Raw genomic sequence first — 13,322 nt, 5'->3', positions numbered from 1 at the left:
GGAGGTGATGGAATTTCAGTTGAGCTATTTCAAATCCTAAAAGATGATGCTGTGAAAGTGCTGCACTCAGTATGCCAAAAAATTTTGAAAACTCAGTAGTGACCACAGGACTGGAAAAGGGCAGTTTTCATTCCAATCCCAAAGAAAAGCAATGCCAAAGAATGTTCAAACCACTGCACAATTGCACTCATCTCACATGCTAGCAAAGTCATGCTCAAAATTCTGCAAGCCAAGCTTCAACAGTACGTGAACCATGAACTTCCAGATGTTCAAGCTGGATTTAGAAAAGGCAGAGGAACCAGAGATCAAATTGCCAACATCCGTTGGATCATCGAAAAAGCAAGAGAGTTCCAGAAAAACAACTACTTCTGCTTTATTCACTACACCAATGCCTTTCACTGTGTGGATCACAACAAACTGGAAAATTCTTAAAGAGATGGGAATACTAGGCCACCTGACCTGCCTCCTGAGTAATCTGTATGCAGGTCAAGCAGGAACAGTTAGAAATGGACATGGAACAACTGATTGGTTCCAAATCAGGAAAGGAGTCTGTCAAGGCTGTATATCATCACCTTGCTTATTTAACTTATATGTGGAGTACACCATGAGAAATGCTGGACTGGATGAAGCACAAGCTGGAATCAAGACTGCCGGGAGAAATATCAATAACCTCAGATATGCAAATGACACCACCCTTATGACAGAAAGTGAAGAAGAATTAAACAGCCTCTTGATGAAAGTGAAAGAGGAGAGTGAAAAGGTTGGCTTAAAACTCAACATTCAGAAAACGAAGATCATGGCATCCGGTCCCATCACTCCATGGGAAATAGATGGGGAAAGAGTGGAAACAGGCTCTTTGCCGCATCTACTGCGAGAATGAAAATGATTCTCAGCAATCAGACTGTCGACATCCCAGAAAATGTTGACATTACCTTGAACGGACAGACAGTTATTGTGAAGGGCCCCAGAGGCACCCTATGGAGGGACTTCAGTCACATCAATGTAGAACTCAGTCTCCTTGGAAAGGAAAAGAAGAGGCCCCGTGTTGGAAACAGAAAGGAACGGGCACAATCTGTAGTCACATACAGAACATGATCAAGGCTGTTACACTGGGCTTCCGTTACAAGATGAGGTCGGTGTATGCCCACTTCCCCATCAACGTTGTTATTCAGGAGAATGGTTCTTTTATGGAAATCCGAAATTTTTGGGGTGAAAAATACATACGCAGGGTTTGAAAGAGGCCAGGGGTTGCCTGTTCAGTATCTCAAGCCCAGAAAGATGAGTTGATTCTTGAAGGAAATGACATTGAACTTGTGTCAAATTCAGCTACTTTGATTCAGCAAGCCACCACAGTTAAAAATAAGGATATCAGAAAATTTTTGGATGGTATCTATGTTTCTGAAAAAGGAACAGTTCAGCAGGCCGATGAATAAGATCTCTTCCCTGCTGCAGAAACAAGATAGCTAATGGTTCTATGGACTCAGTTGTGACATTTTAAAGAGACAATAAAAACTCTTGATTTGAGAAAAAAAAAAGAATGGAAACAGTGAAAGACTTTATTTTGGGGGGCTTCAAAATCACTGCAGATGGTGATTGCAGCCATGAAATTAAAAGACACTTTCTCCTTGGAAGGAAAGTTATGACCAACCTAGATAGCATATTAAAAAGCAAAGACATTACTTTGCCAACAAAGATCCATCTAGTCAAAGCTATGGTTTTTCCGGTAGTCATGAATGGATGTGAAAGTTGAACTGTAAAGAAAACTGAGCACCAAAGAATTGATGCTTTTGAAGACTCTTGAGAGTCCCTTAGACAGCAAGGAGATCCAACAAGTCCATCCTAAAAGATATCAGTCTTGAATATTCATTGGAATGAGTGATGCTGGAGCTGAAACTCCAATACTTTGGCCACCTGATGAGAAGAACTGACTCATTTGAAAAGACCCTGATGCTGGGAAAGATTGAAGGCGGGAAGAGAAGGGGATGACAGAGGATGAGATGGTAAGATGGCATCACTGACTCGATGGACGTGAGTTTGAGTAAACTCCGGGAGTTGGTGACAGACAGGGAAGCCTCGCGTGCTACAGTCCATGTTGTTGCAAAGAGTTGGACATGACTGAGTGACTGAACTGAACTGAACTGAAATTTCACATATGTAAAACAGCTCAGGAAATGTGCATCAAATACTGTTATCTAGGTACTTCAGAGAGGAGCTAAAGCAGAAGATATGAGGGAAGGCCCCATACGGTCCTGCTTGATTACAGCCTTATATTCATTCAGCCATATATTATACCCAAGATTATGAATAGACGTTAAGAATAATAGTGATCAGTTCAGTTCAGTTCAGTCGCTCAGTTGTGTCCGACTCTTTGCGACCCCATGAATCACAGCATTCCAGGCCTCCCTGTCCATCACCAACTCCCAGAGTTCACTCAAACTCATGTCCATCGAGTCGGTGATGCCATCCAGCCATCTCATTCTCTGTCATCCCCTTCTCCTCCTGCCCCCAATCCCTCCCAGCATCAGAGTCTTTTCCAGTGAGTCAACTCTTTTCATGAGGTGGCCAAAGTATTGGAGTTTCAGCTTTAGCATCAGTCCTTCCAATGAACACCCAGGATTGATCTCCTTTTAGAATGGACTGGTTGGATCTCCTTGCAGTACAAGGGACTCTCAAGAGTCTTCCCCAGCACCACAGTTCAAAAGCATCAATTTTTCGGCGATCAGCTTTCTTCACAGTCCAGCTCTCACATCCACACATGACCACGGGAAAAACCATAGCCTTGACTAGACGGACCTTGTTTGGCAAAGTAATGTCTCAATAGTGATAGTCCACTTACATTTAGTGCTTTGATGCTCTTCAAGGAGCATTTACATCAGTTACATGGTCTGATCTCTCAACTACTGTGAAGTTGGCAAGACAGTTATTACTGTTGAGGAAACAAGCCCAGAGAGGTTAAACTAACTTAGCCAGAAACAGAGGCAAGCTGGCATTACTGTGGGTTTTCTGACTTGTAAATTAAAAACCTGAGCAGGTTAAAACAAATGATAATGCCTAGGTCATAGAGTTGTTCTAGAAAGTAACCAAAATCAATCTTCCCATGGCAGGTTTGGAGTCACAATTATGGTTTTAAGGACCTTTTTCTGTTTCTTAATATTGAAATATTTCTTGGACTCAAGGACATATCCAATGCTCCAATCCAAACTAAACTTAAAAAAACCAAGACAGCAGAGTGAAACTTGCTCTTAGCCTCACTTCCCTGCTATTGAGAATGCTTAACAACCTCAACTAAGAAACTTGGCCTAGAAAAGAGCCCCACACAAACACACACACAAAAAAACAATGAGGCATCTTAGTACCACTGTGAATTGTAGTTTCAAAGCTTCTCATGGGCCCTTTAGACATGCTAAAGGGCTCTCTATCCAGTGTCTTTTCCAATAAGTGGTGCAGGTCACACCCGCAAGGTGTCCCTCCCAGCTCTTAATTTCTTCTGCATACTGTTTTTTCCATTTTGATAGCACTTATATGTACCTTATATATGTTTATACTCCCATATGGACTAGCACAGATACTGCCACAAAATAAACATTCAATAAATGTTTGATAAATGACTAGATGATGAGATTACACCCTACTTAATAAAGTTATCTAAACATTTTTCTGGGGCTTCCGTGAGTGCTCAAGTAAAGAATCCACCTGCCAATGCTGAGTACATGGGTTCAATCTCTGACGCAGCACAACTAAGCCCAATGCCTAATGAAGCCTGCATGCCTAGAGCCCGTGCTCCACAGCAGGAGAAATCACTGCAACGAGAAGCCTGTGTGCCATAACCAGAGAGTAGCCCCAGCTCCCCACAACTGGAGAAGGCCTGAGCACAGCAGCAAAGACGCAGCACAACCGTAAATAAAGTAAATAAATAAATCTTTAAAAAATAAAATATAATTTTCCTTTTGAAACTTTTTAGTATGAAAAAAATCCAAATAAAATCACAGTATAACCCCTCATGGAGCCAAATAGATTTAGCAAATGCATGTTTTTAATAAAGAGTTTAGTGATTCGCTTCTCATTAAAAATGGAATAAAGAGTTTTGTATTCATTGCTCTAGAATTATCTAATTAATCCTTGGGTGCCAATGTACCCAGGCAGAGTTTTTAGAGTTCAGTGTGATCTACGAGCAGAGATAACTCTGTTCCAGACTCCTAAATAAAACAGGTTGGGATTCTTTGGTGGTCCAGGGGCTAAGACTCTTGAGCTTCCAATGCAGGCAGCCTGCATTTAACCCCTGGTCAGGAAACTAGATCCCACATGCCATGACTAAAGATCCCATTTGCCGCAACCAAGACCTAGCACAGCCAAATAAATAAATATTTTAAAAAAGAAAAATAAAACTGCTTACTTTGGATACCTTGTTCCAGACCTTTGTATAACACCACCCCGTTAAAATTTAGCTGCCCCATCTTCCATATCTATCTCCCATTGTCTCTATTTCAGTACAGAGATATATGTACTGAAATAACTATAAAGCTTTTCTTCTTTCACACACACACACATATACTAGAATATGATATATAATATAGGTCATATATACCATATAAGATATATGTAACTATCTACCATATGAGGTATATCATCTATGTGTGTGCTAAGCCACTTCAGTCGTGTCCAACTTTTTGTGACGCTATGGGCTGTCGCTCACCAGGCTCCTCTATCCATAGGCTTCTCTAGGCAAGAATACTGGAGTGGGTTGCCATGCTCTCTTCCAGGGGATCTTCCCCACCCAGGGATTAAACCTGTGTCTCTTATGTCTCCTCTATTGGCAGGCAGGTTCTTTATCACTAGCGCCACCTGGGAAGCCTGAGGTATATCATATATCTGTATACAATGTAATATTCCAGGCATATTCATTATAAAAACTCTTCACCAGCTTGGAATATGTGAACCTCCTTAAAGTGATAAAAGGCATTTACCAAAAACCAACTACAAACTTCATACTTAATAGTGAAACACTAAAAAATATTTATTTTACATTAAGATCAAGATAAGGATGCCTATCACTGTTTCTATACAACAGTGTACTAGAGGTTGTAACAAGTGCAGAAAGAGGTCCTAACAGATACAAGCAAAAATATTAAAGGTACAAGGGATTTTTAAATTGAACTATAGCTGATTTACAATAATATCTATTAGTTTCAGGTGTTTAACATAGTGATTCAATATTTTTATAGATTATACTTTATTTTCTGCTTCTGTTAGGTCCATACCATTTCTGTCCTTTATCGAGCCCATCTTTGCATGAAATGTTCCCTTGGAATCTCTAATTTTCTTGAAGAGGTCTCTTGTTTTTCCCATTCTGTTGTTTTCCTGTTTCTTTGCATTGATCACTGAGGAAGGCTTTCTTATCTCTCCTTGCTATTCTTTGGAACTCTGCATTCAGATGCTTATATCTTTCCTTTTCTCCTTTGCTTTTCGCCTCTCTTCTTTTCACAGCTATTTGTAAGGCCTCCTCAGACAGCCATTTTGCTCTTCCGCATTTCTTTTCCATTGGGATGGTCTTGGTCCCTGTCTCCTGCACAGTGTCACGAACCTCCGTCCAGAGTTCATCAGGCACTCTATCAATCAGATCTAGTCCCTTAAATCTATTTCTCACTTCCATTGTATAATCATAAGGGATTTGATTGAGGTCATATCTGAATGGTCTAGTGGTTTTCCCTACTTTCTTCAATTTAAGTCTGAATTTCGCAATAAGGAGTTCATGATCTGAGCCACAGTCAGCTCCTGGTCTTGTTTTCGCTAACTGTATACAGCTTCTCCATCTTTGGTTGCAAAGAATATAATCAATCTGTGGAACATTCTGAAAGAGATGGGAATCCCAGACCACCTGACCTGCCTCTTGAGAAACCTGTATGCAGGTCAGGAAGCAACAGTTAGAACTGGACATGGAACAACAGACTGGTTCCAAATAGGAAAAGGTGTACGTCAAGGTTGTATATTGTCACCTTGCTTATTTAACTTATATGCAGAGTACATCATGAGGAACGCCTGGGTGGAAGAAGCACAAGCTGGAATCAAGATTGCTGGGAGAAATATCAATAACCTCAGATATGCAGATGACACCACCCTTATGGCAGAAAGTGAAGAGGAACTCAAAAGCCTCTTGATGAAAGTGAAAGAGGAGAGTGAAAAGGTTGGCTTGAAGCTCAACATTCAGAAAACAAAGATCATGGCATCTGGTCCCATCACTTCATGGGAAATAGATGGAAAAACAGTGGAAACAGTGTCAGACTTTATTTTTTGGGCTCCAAAATCACTGCAGATGCTGATTGCAGCCATGAAATTAAAAGACGCTTGCTCCTTGGAAGGAAAGTTATGACCAACCTTGATAGTATATTAAAAAGCAGAGACATTACTTTGCCAACCAAGGTCCGTCTAGTCAAGGCAATGGTTTTTCCCGTGGTCATGTATGGATGTGAGAGTTGGACTGTGAAGAAAGCTGATCGCCGAAGAATCGATGCTTTTGAACTATGGTGTGGAGAAGACTCTTGAGAGTCCCTTATACTGCAAGGAGATCCAACCAGTCCATTCTAAAGGAGATCAATCCTGGATGTTCATTGGAGGGACTGATGCTAAAGCTGAAACTGCAATACTTTGGCCACCTCATGTGACGAGTTGACTCACTGGAAAAGACTCTGATGCTGGGAAAGGTTGGGGGCGGGAGGAGAAGGGGACGACCAAGAATGAGATGGCTGGATGGCATCACCGACTCTGTGGACATGAGTTTGAGTGTACTCCGGGAGTTGGTGATGGACAGGGAGGCCTGGCGTGCTGTAATTCATGGGGTCGCGGAGAGTTGGACACGACTGAGCGACTGAACTGAACTGAACTGAACTGATACTTTATTTAAAGTTATTACAGGAACTTCCTTGGTGGTCCAGTGGTTGGGAATTCACCTGCCAATGCAGGGGACATAGGTTCAATCCTTGGTCTGGGAAGATTCCACATACCACTGGCAACTAAGCCTGTATGCCACAACTACTGAGTAGGCATGCTGCAACCACTGAAGCCCAAAGCCCACACACAGCAATAAAGACCCAGCACAGCCAAAAATAAATAAATAATTTTTTAAAGTTATTACAATATAATGGTTATATTTCCCTCTGTTGTACAATATGTCCTTGCTGCTTATCTATTTCGCACAGGGCTTCCCTCATAGCTCAATCGGTAAAGAATCTGTCTGCAATGCAGGAGACCCAGGTTCAGTTCCTGGGTTGGGAAGATCCCCTGGAGAAGGAAATGGCAACCCACCCTAGTATTCTTGCCTGGAGAATCCCATGGACAGAGAAGCCTGAAAGGCCACAGTCCATGGGGTCGCAAGAGTCAAACAGGACTTAGCGACTAAACAACAACAACAAATCCCATATGCCTGTCTTGTCCCTCCAACTTCCCTCCTCCCAATGGTAACAACTAGTTTGTTCTCTATATCCGCAAGTCTGTTTCTTTTCTGTTATATTCTCTAGTTGGTTTATTTTTTAGATTCTACACACAAGTGATAACATAGAATATTTGTCTTTCTCTGTCTGACTTATTTCACTAACCATAATACTGTAGTTCATGGGGTCGCGGAGAGTCGGACACGACTGAGCGACTGAACTGAACTGAACTGAATACTCTCCAGTTCCATCCACCTTGTTGCAAATGACAGAATTTCATTCTTTTCTATGTTTAAGTACTATCCCATTGTATGGATATACCACTTCTGTATCTATTCGTCTGTTGGTTGGCACTTTGGTAACCTCCATATCTTAGTAATTGTAAATAATACTGCAATGAACATTTCAGTGCAAGTATCTTTTCAAATTAGTGTTTTGTGGGTAGTTTTTTTTTTTTTTAGATACCCAGGAGTAGAATTGCTTGGTCATATATGGTAGCTCTACTTTTAGTTTTTTGAGGAACCTCCATACTGTTTTTCATAGTGCTTGCACCAATTTACATTCTCACCAACAGTTTACATTCCCTTTTCTCCACATCCTTGCCAACATTTGCTATTTGTGGTCTTTTTGATGATGGCCATTCTGACAGGTGTGAAGTGATCTCATTATGGTTTTGATCTGCATATCTCTGATGATTGTCAGTGTTGAGCATCTTTCCATGTGCCTGTTGGCCATCTGTATGCCTTCTTTGGGTAAATGTCTACTCTGATCTTCAGCCCTTTTTTTTTTTTTCAGAAGGTTTTTTGCAAGTTGCTTTATTTACAATGCCAACTTTAAAAGTCACTAAACTAAAATTAACTGGACAATAAACTAGGCAGAAATTGCTTTACAAAAAGGGAAAGCCCAAAACGCCACTTTCTATAGGGAACCCACAGTTCAGTTTTATTCAGAGCAAAGAAAAGAAACTTTCAATCATACTAGAAGAAACTGGGCCTTAAGTTTGGGAACTGTACTGAAACTACACATGCAATGAGGACAACATTCTGCTAATACAATTGACTTGCTGCTGCATTTGTTGGCTGTTTTTCTAATATTAACAATTATAAACAAAGCAGTGCAACTAGTATTTGGAATAATCCTTATAGTGTTGCAGCGTCAGACACGAAATTTCACTTCTCCTCACACCACTGGTTTTCTTTGCGTACCTGGGCTTCCTCTTCTACAGTAAAATCATTTTTGATATTGAATGTCTTTCGAATCTCCTCAGGAGTTTTCCCCTTGATCATATTGGCAACAGTCTTGCAGGTAACATCAAGCAAACCTTTGATGGCTAAGTAGTTTGCTGCCAATATAAGCTCAAAGAGTGTCCCTTGGTCAACTTTCAGGAATTCTTGATCCCAAACAGGTATATCATCTGTTCGTTTTTCTTTGTTCTAATCATCCTCAGGAGGAGGAGGATCATCCTTGTGGTGGGTGCACCACTGAATGACCTTTTTTTAATATTGCTGCATTAACATTTGGCAAGGGGATTGGATCATCATCTCCTTCATCATCCATTCCCAAATCTTCCAACATAGTCTTGATGGTCACAGACTGTTTTGCAATTTCAACATCAACTTCGAATATCTCTCCATCAGAACTCTGCAACTTAATTGAAGGCATGGTGTTGGGTCTCAAGGAGATGGCAGGCCGGAGGCAGAAGTGAGCAGGGAAACGCTGCAAAACAGCAAAATCGAAAAGCGGAGAACAAGGCCAATACAGCGCCTTCAGCCCACTTTTTTATTGGATTGTTTGGGGTTTTTTGGTATTGAGATGTATGAGCTGTTTATATGTTTTGGATATTAACCCCTGGCAGTCACATCATTTGCAAATATTTTCTCTGATTCATAGGTTTTCTTTTCATTTTGTCAATGGTTTACTTTGCTGTGCAAAAGCTTGCATTAGGTCATTAGTCCTTTGATTTCTGAATTTATTTTTGTATATGTCATAAGGAAATTTTCTAATCTCATTCTTTTACAAACAACTGTCCCGTTTTCCCAGCGCCACTTATTGAAGAGACTGTCTTTTCTCCACTGTATATGCTTGCCTCCTTTGTCATAGATTAATTGACCGTAAGGGCATGAATTTGTTTCTGGCTCTCTATTCTGTTCCTTTGATCTATGCATCCTTTTTTTTTGTGCCAGTATAAAGACATAAGGATTTTAAAAGAAGAAACAAATTACCCTTACTCACAGAGGATAAGATTGTCTGAAGAAAAGAATCCAAAAAATTTTCAGGTAATCTATTGGAACTAGCAAAAAATTCCAACAAAGTTGTGCCTACAAGATCAAAATACTATAATAAATATTGTTCTAATAAGTCAGCAATGATAAAATACAATTTTAAAAACATAGCATTTGTAATAGCAATAAAAACTAAAAGATTCTTAGGATAAGCTGAGAGATACCTAGATCACACAAAGAAGTGCAAGAGAATACATATGTAGCAAATATTATGAAACATACTGAAAACCATTTTTAAAAGACCTAAGCAGATGGTCCAGTCCATTCTAAAGGAGATCAATCCTGGGTGTTCATTGGAAGGACTGATGCTAAAGCTGAAACTCCAATACTTTGGCCGCCTCATGCGACGAGCTGACTCACTGGAAAAGAGTCTGATGCTGGGAAGGATTGGGGGCGGGAGGAGAAGGGGACGACAGAGAATGAGATGGCTGGATGGCATCACCGACTTGATGGACGTGAGTTTGAGTGAACTCTGGGATTTGGTGATGGACAGGGAGGCCTGGCGTGCTGTGATTCATGGGGTCGCAAAGAGTCAGACACGACTGAGCGACTGAACTGAACTGAACTGAAGCAGATGGAGAGTTTTTTATTATGCATGTACACTGAAAGAATGGTTATTATAAAGATGTCAACAATCTCCTCAAAATTCCCAAGGGGAAAATAATAATGAAAAAAATCTTGTATGTATGTACTTGCTTTACCGGATTTCAAAATAGGTTTTAGAGTAGTAGTGATTAAAACGTGTAGTATTGGGGGGAATTCCCTGGTGGTCCAGTGGTTAGGACTCCACACTGCCACTGCAGTGGGCATGAGTTTGATCCCTGTTTGGAGAACTAAGATCCTGCATGCCTCTCAGCAAGACTGAAAAAAATGTGTAGAGTTAATTCAAATTGATACATGCACCTCAATATTCATGCAGCACTATTTACAACTGTTAAGATACAGAAGTAAACTAAGTGTCCATCAACAGACAAATGGATAAAGAAGATGTGATGTGTGTATACAATGCAATAGTACTCAGCCATAAAAAGGGAGTGAAACTTTGCAATTTGAAACAACATGGATGGACTTGGAGGGCATTATGCTAGGTGAAGTAAGTCAGAGAAAGACAAATTCTGTATAATATCACTTATATGTGGAATCTAAAAAGTAAAACATATTAATGAATACAACAAAAAGAAGCAGACTCACAGATATAGAAAACAAATTAGTGGTTACCAGTGGGGAGAGTGAAGGGGAGCGGGACAAAGTAGATAGGGGATTAAGAGGTAAGATGTCATGGAAAAACCTGAACAAAATTTCTGGCTAACCCGATACAAAAATCAATTCAGGACTTAAAAATGAAAAGCAAAATCAAGACTCTTTTAGAAGAGAATAGTAAAGACTATCTTTTTCACTTGAGTAAAAAATTATACCTTAAAATGAAAAAAAAATTCATAAATACAAAAACAGTAAATTTTAATACATTACAGTAAATTTGAATTTACAAAAGACACCATAAAAAGATTTTTGTAACATTCTTAACCTCTGCATGTGGGCCACCTGAGAGGGAAGTGAAACTTCATGAAAGACCCTTTTTATATTCCCAGTCTTGCAAACAGTCCTACTTACATTTCTGTTTTAATTTAGTCACCTTTCTACATTGTAATTTTTTTTTCAAGTTATACAGAAACACACAGCTTCAGTTCTTGCATTTCAGCGAGTATCAGCATCACCTGAAGGGCTTGTTAACACTCAAATCCCAGAGTTTCTGATTCGGTAGGTGTGGGTTGACACTTGAGAATTTCCTTTTCTAACAAGTTCCTGGGTGATGCTGAAGTAACTGGTCCATGGGCCACACTTTGAGACCTACAGTAAAGTGTATTTTACACAGTACATGTGTTTTAGTGGTTGTGGGGAATTAGGAGACAAAGCAGTGAAAGAAAGTGTGGCACTCTCCACCTTCACCTTGGGTGGAGGCCAGCATGGAAGCTCATAATTCTAGGTGGCGAATAGGAGTGCTGACAGCGCAGCAGGTAGGAGCCAGGTGTCAGGGGAATGAGTTTGACTTGAATTCCCTTTACCCTAAATATATGCCCGAACAGGTAGGTATGATGTAACTGGTTGAGAAACTAACTTGGCTAACTTCCAATCAAACCATGCCCCCTCCCCATCAGCCCCTACCCCCCACCCTCACTGTCCCCACTTCCCCATCCTCAGAATAAACTCTAGTTTCATACCCTGATGGTAGGAGGGAGGGAGTTGAAAATGCTGACTCCGTTGTGTACCCAACAAACCAACTGTCCCTGAGCTACTGGAAATTCTGAGGTAAGCTGTTAATTCATTTTCTTGTTTTCAGCTAGTGGGGCCACTCCCCAGGTCTGCGCCTTTATCCTTCCCAGGTCAGGAGGGAACCCACTCCCACTCTGGATGAGGCACTGCATGTGCCTGCTGTCACTCAGTCGTGTCCGACTCTTTGCGACCCCTGGCGGACTGTAGCCCGCCAGTCTCCTCCATGGTGATTCTCCAGGCAAGAATATTGGAGCAGGTTGCCATGCCCTCCTCCAGGGGACCAGAGGATCTTCTGCACCCAAAGATTGAACCCGAGTCTCTTACTTCTCCTGTATTGGCAGGCGGGTTCTTTAGCACTAGCACCACCTGGGAAGCCTGGATGAGGCATTAGAAGTGAAGTGAAGTCGCTCAGTCGTGTCCGACTCTTTGTCACCCCATGGACTGTAACCTACTAGGCTCCTCTGTCCATGGGATTTTCCAGACAAGAGTACTGGAGTGGGTTGCCATTTCCTTCTCCAGAGGATCTTCCTGAACCAGGGATCGAACCCAGGTCTCCTGCACTGTAGGCAGATGTTTTACCGTCTGAGCCACCAGGGAAGTCCTGGATGAGGCATTAGTGATGGTTTAATGGGTCCTTGGGAACCTGGGGGTTTGCATATTCCCAGCAATCAACAAGAGCAGTCGTGCGTATCTGGGCCCTCCAGCTTGACTCTGCTCACCAGCCTTCCAGGCCTGGAATGCACCCACAAACTCTTCAGCTGACTAAAAGCCCAGGGAACCGTGTGTGTGTGTGTGTGTGTGTGTGTGTGTGTGTGTGTGAGAAAGTGCGCGTGTGTGTACACTTACCCGAGGGGCAGCCGAAGGCCAGTGCACAGAAGAAAGCTAAAGGCTTCCGGCTAGTCATTATCTCCAGGCCAGAACCTTCCAGTCCCTGAATGGGACTCTTCCAAACAGCCAGACTCTCTGTGTATAATGAAGTGCTCCCTGATTATCCTGATGATGTACGAAAAGACTAGGGCCCAGGATGATCCATCTGCTGCCAACTCCAATTCCTTGTTTGACTCCCCCATGGAAACGAGGATGTCCCTGCAGCTCCCCTTCCGCCTCCCTTCCCCAGCTTGATGCGCATCCCGAGAGGACCCTGCTCCCGGGGTGGTTGAACTGAAAGGACAATGACAACAGTTTATTAATTGGACTAATGAGAGGCTTAGGCCGGGAGAGAAAGAGAAGCTGGAAGAGTAAGAAGGAAGGTAATAAAGACAGGAACATCTACAGCACGGGAGTTCAGGACAAGATTTCAAACTGGAACCAGCAACTCACTTTCTATGTACCTGGGGAGTGAGCA

General features: G+C 41.7%; 2 pseudogenes; one reads left to right on the top strand and one right to left on the bottom strand.

The window, feature by feature from the left end:
- The first annotated feature begins 876 nt into the window (after positions 1–876).
- On the top strand, positions 877–1,433 carry LOC129540507 (large ribosomal subunit protein uL6 pseudogene; annotated as a pseudogene).
- Positions 1,434–8,533: 7,100 nt separating this feature from the next.
- LOC129540506 (S-phase kinase-associated protein 1 pseudogene) lies at positions 8,534–9,086 on the bottom strand (annotated as a pseudogene).
- Between the last annotated feature and the right edge of the window lie 4,236 nt (positions 9,087–13,322).

Source organism: Moschus berezovskii, chromosome 4 (genome assembly GCF_049115385.1).
Source record: "Moschus berezovskii isolate FMDL1 chromosome 4, NW_MosBer_1.0, whole genome shotgun sequence".
Lineage (NCBI taxonomy): Eukaryota > Metazoa > Chordata > Mammalia > Artiodactyla > Moschidae > Moschus > Moschus berezovskii.
This window is presented reverse-complemented; position numbering and strand designations above follow the sequence as displayed.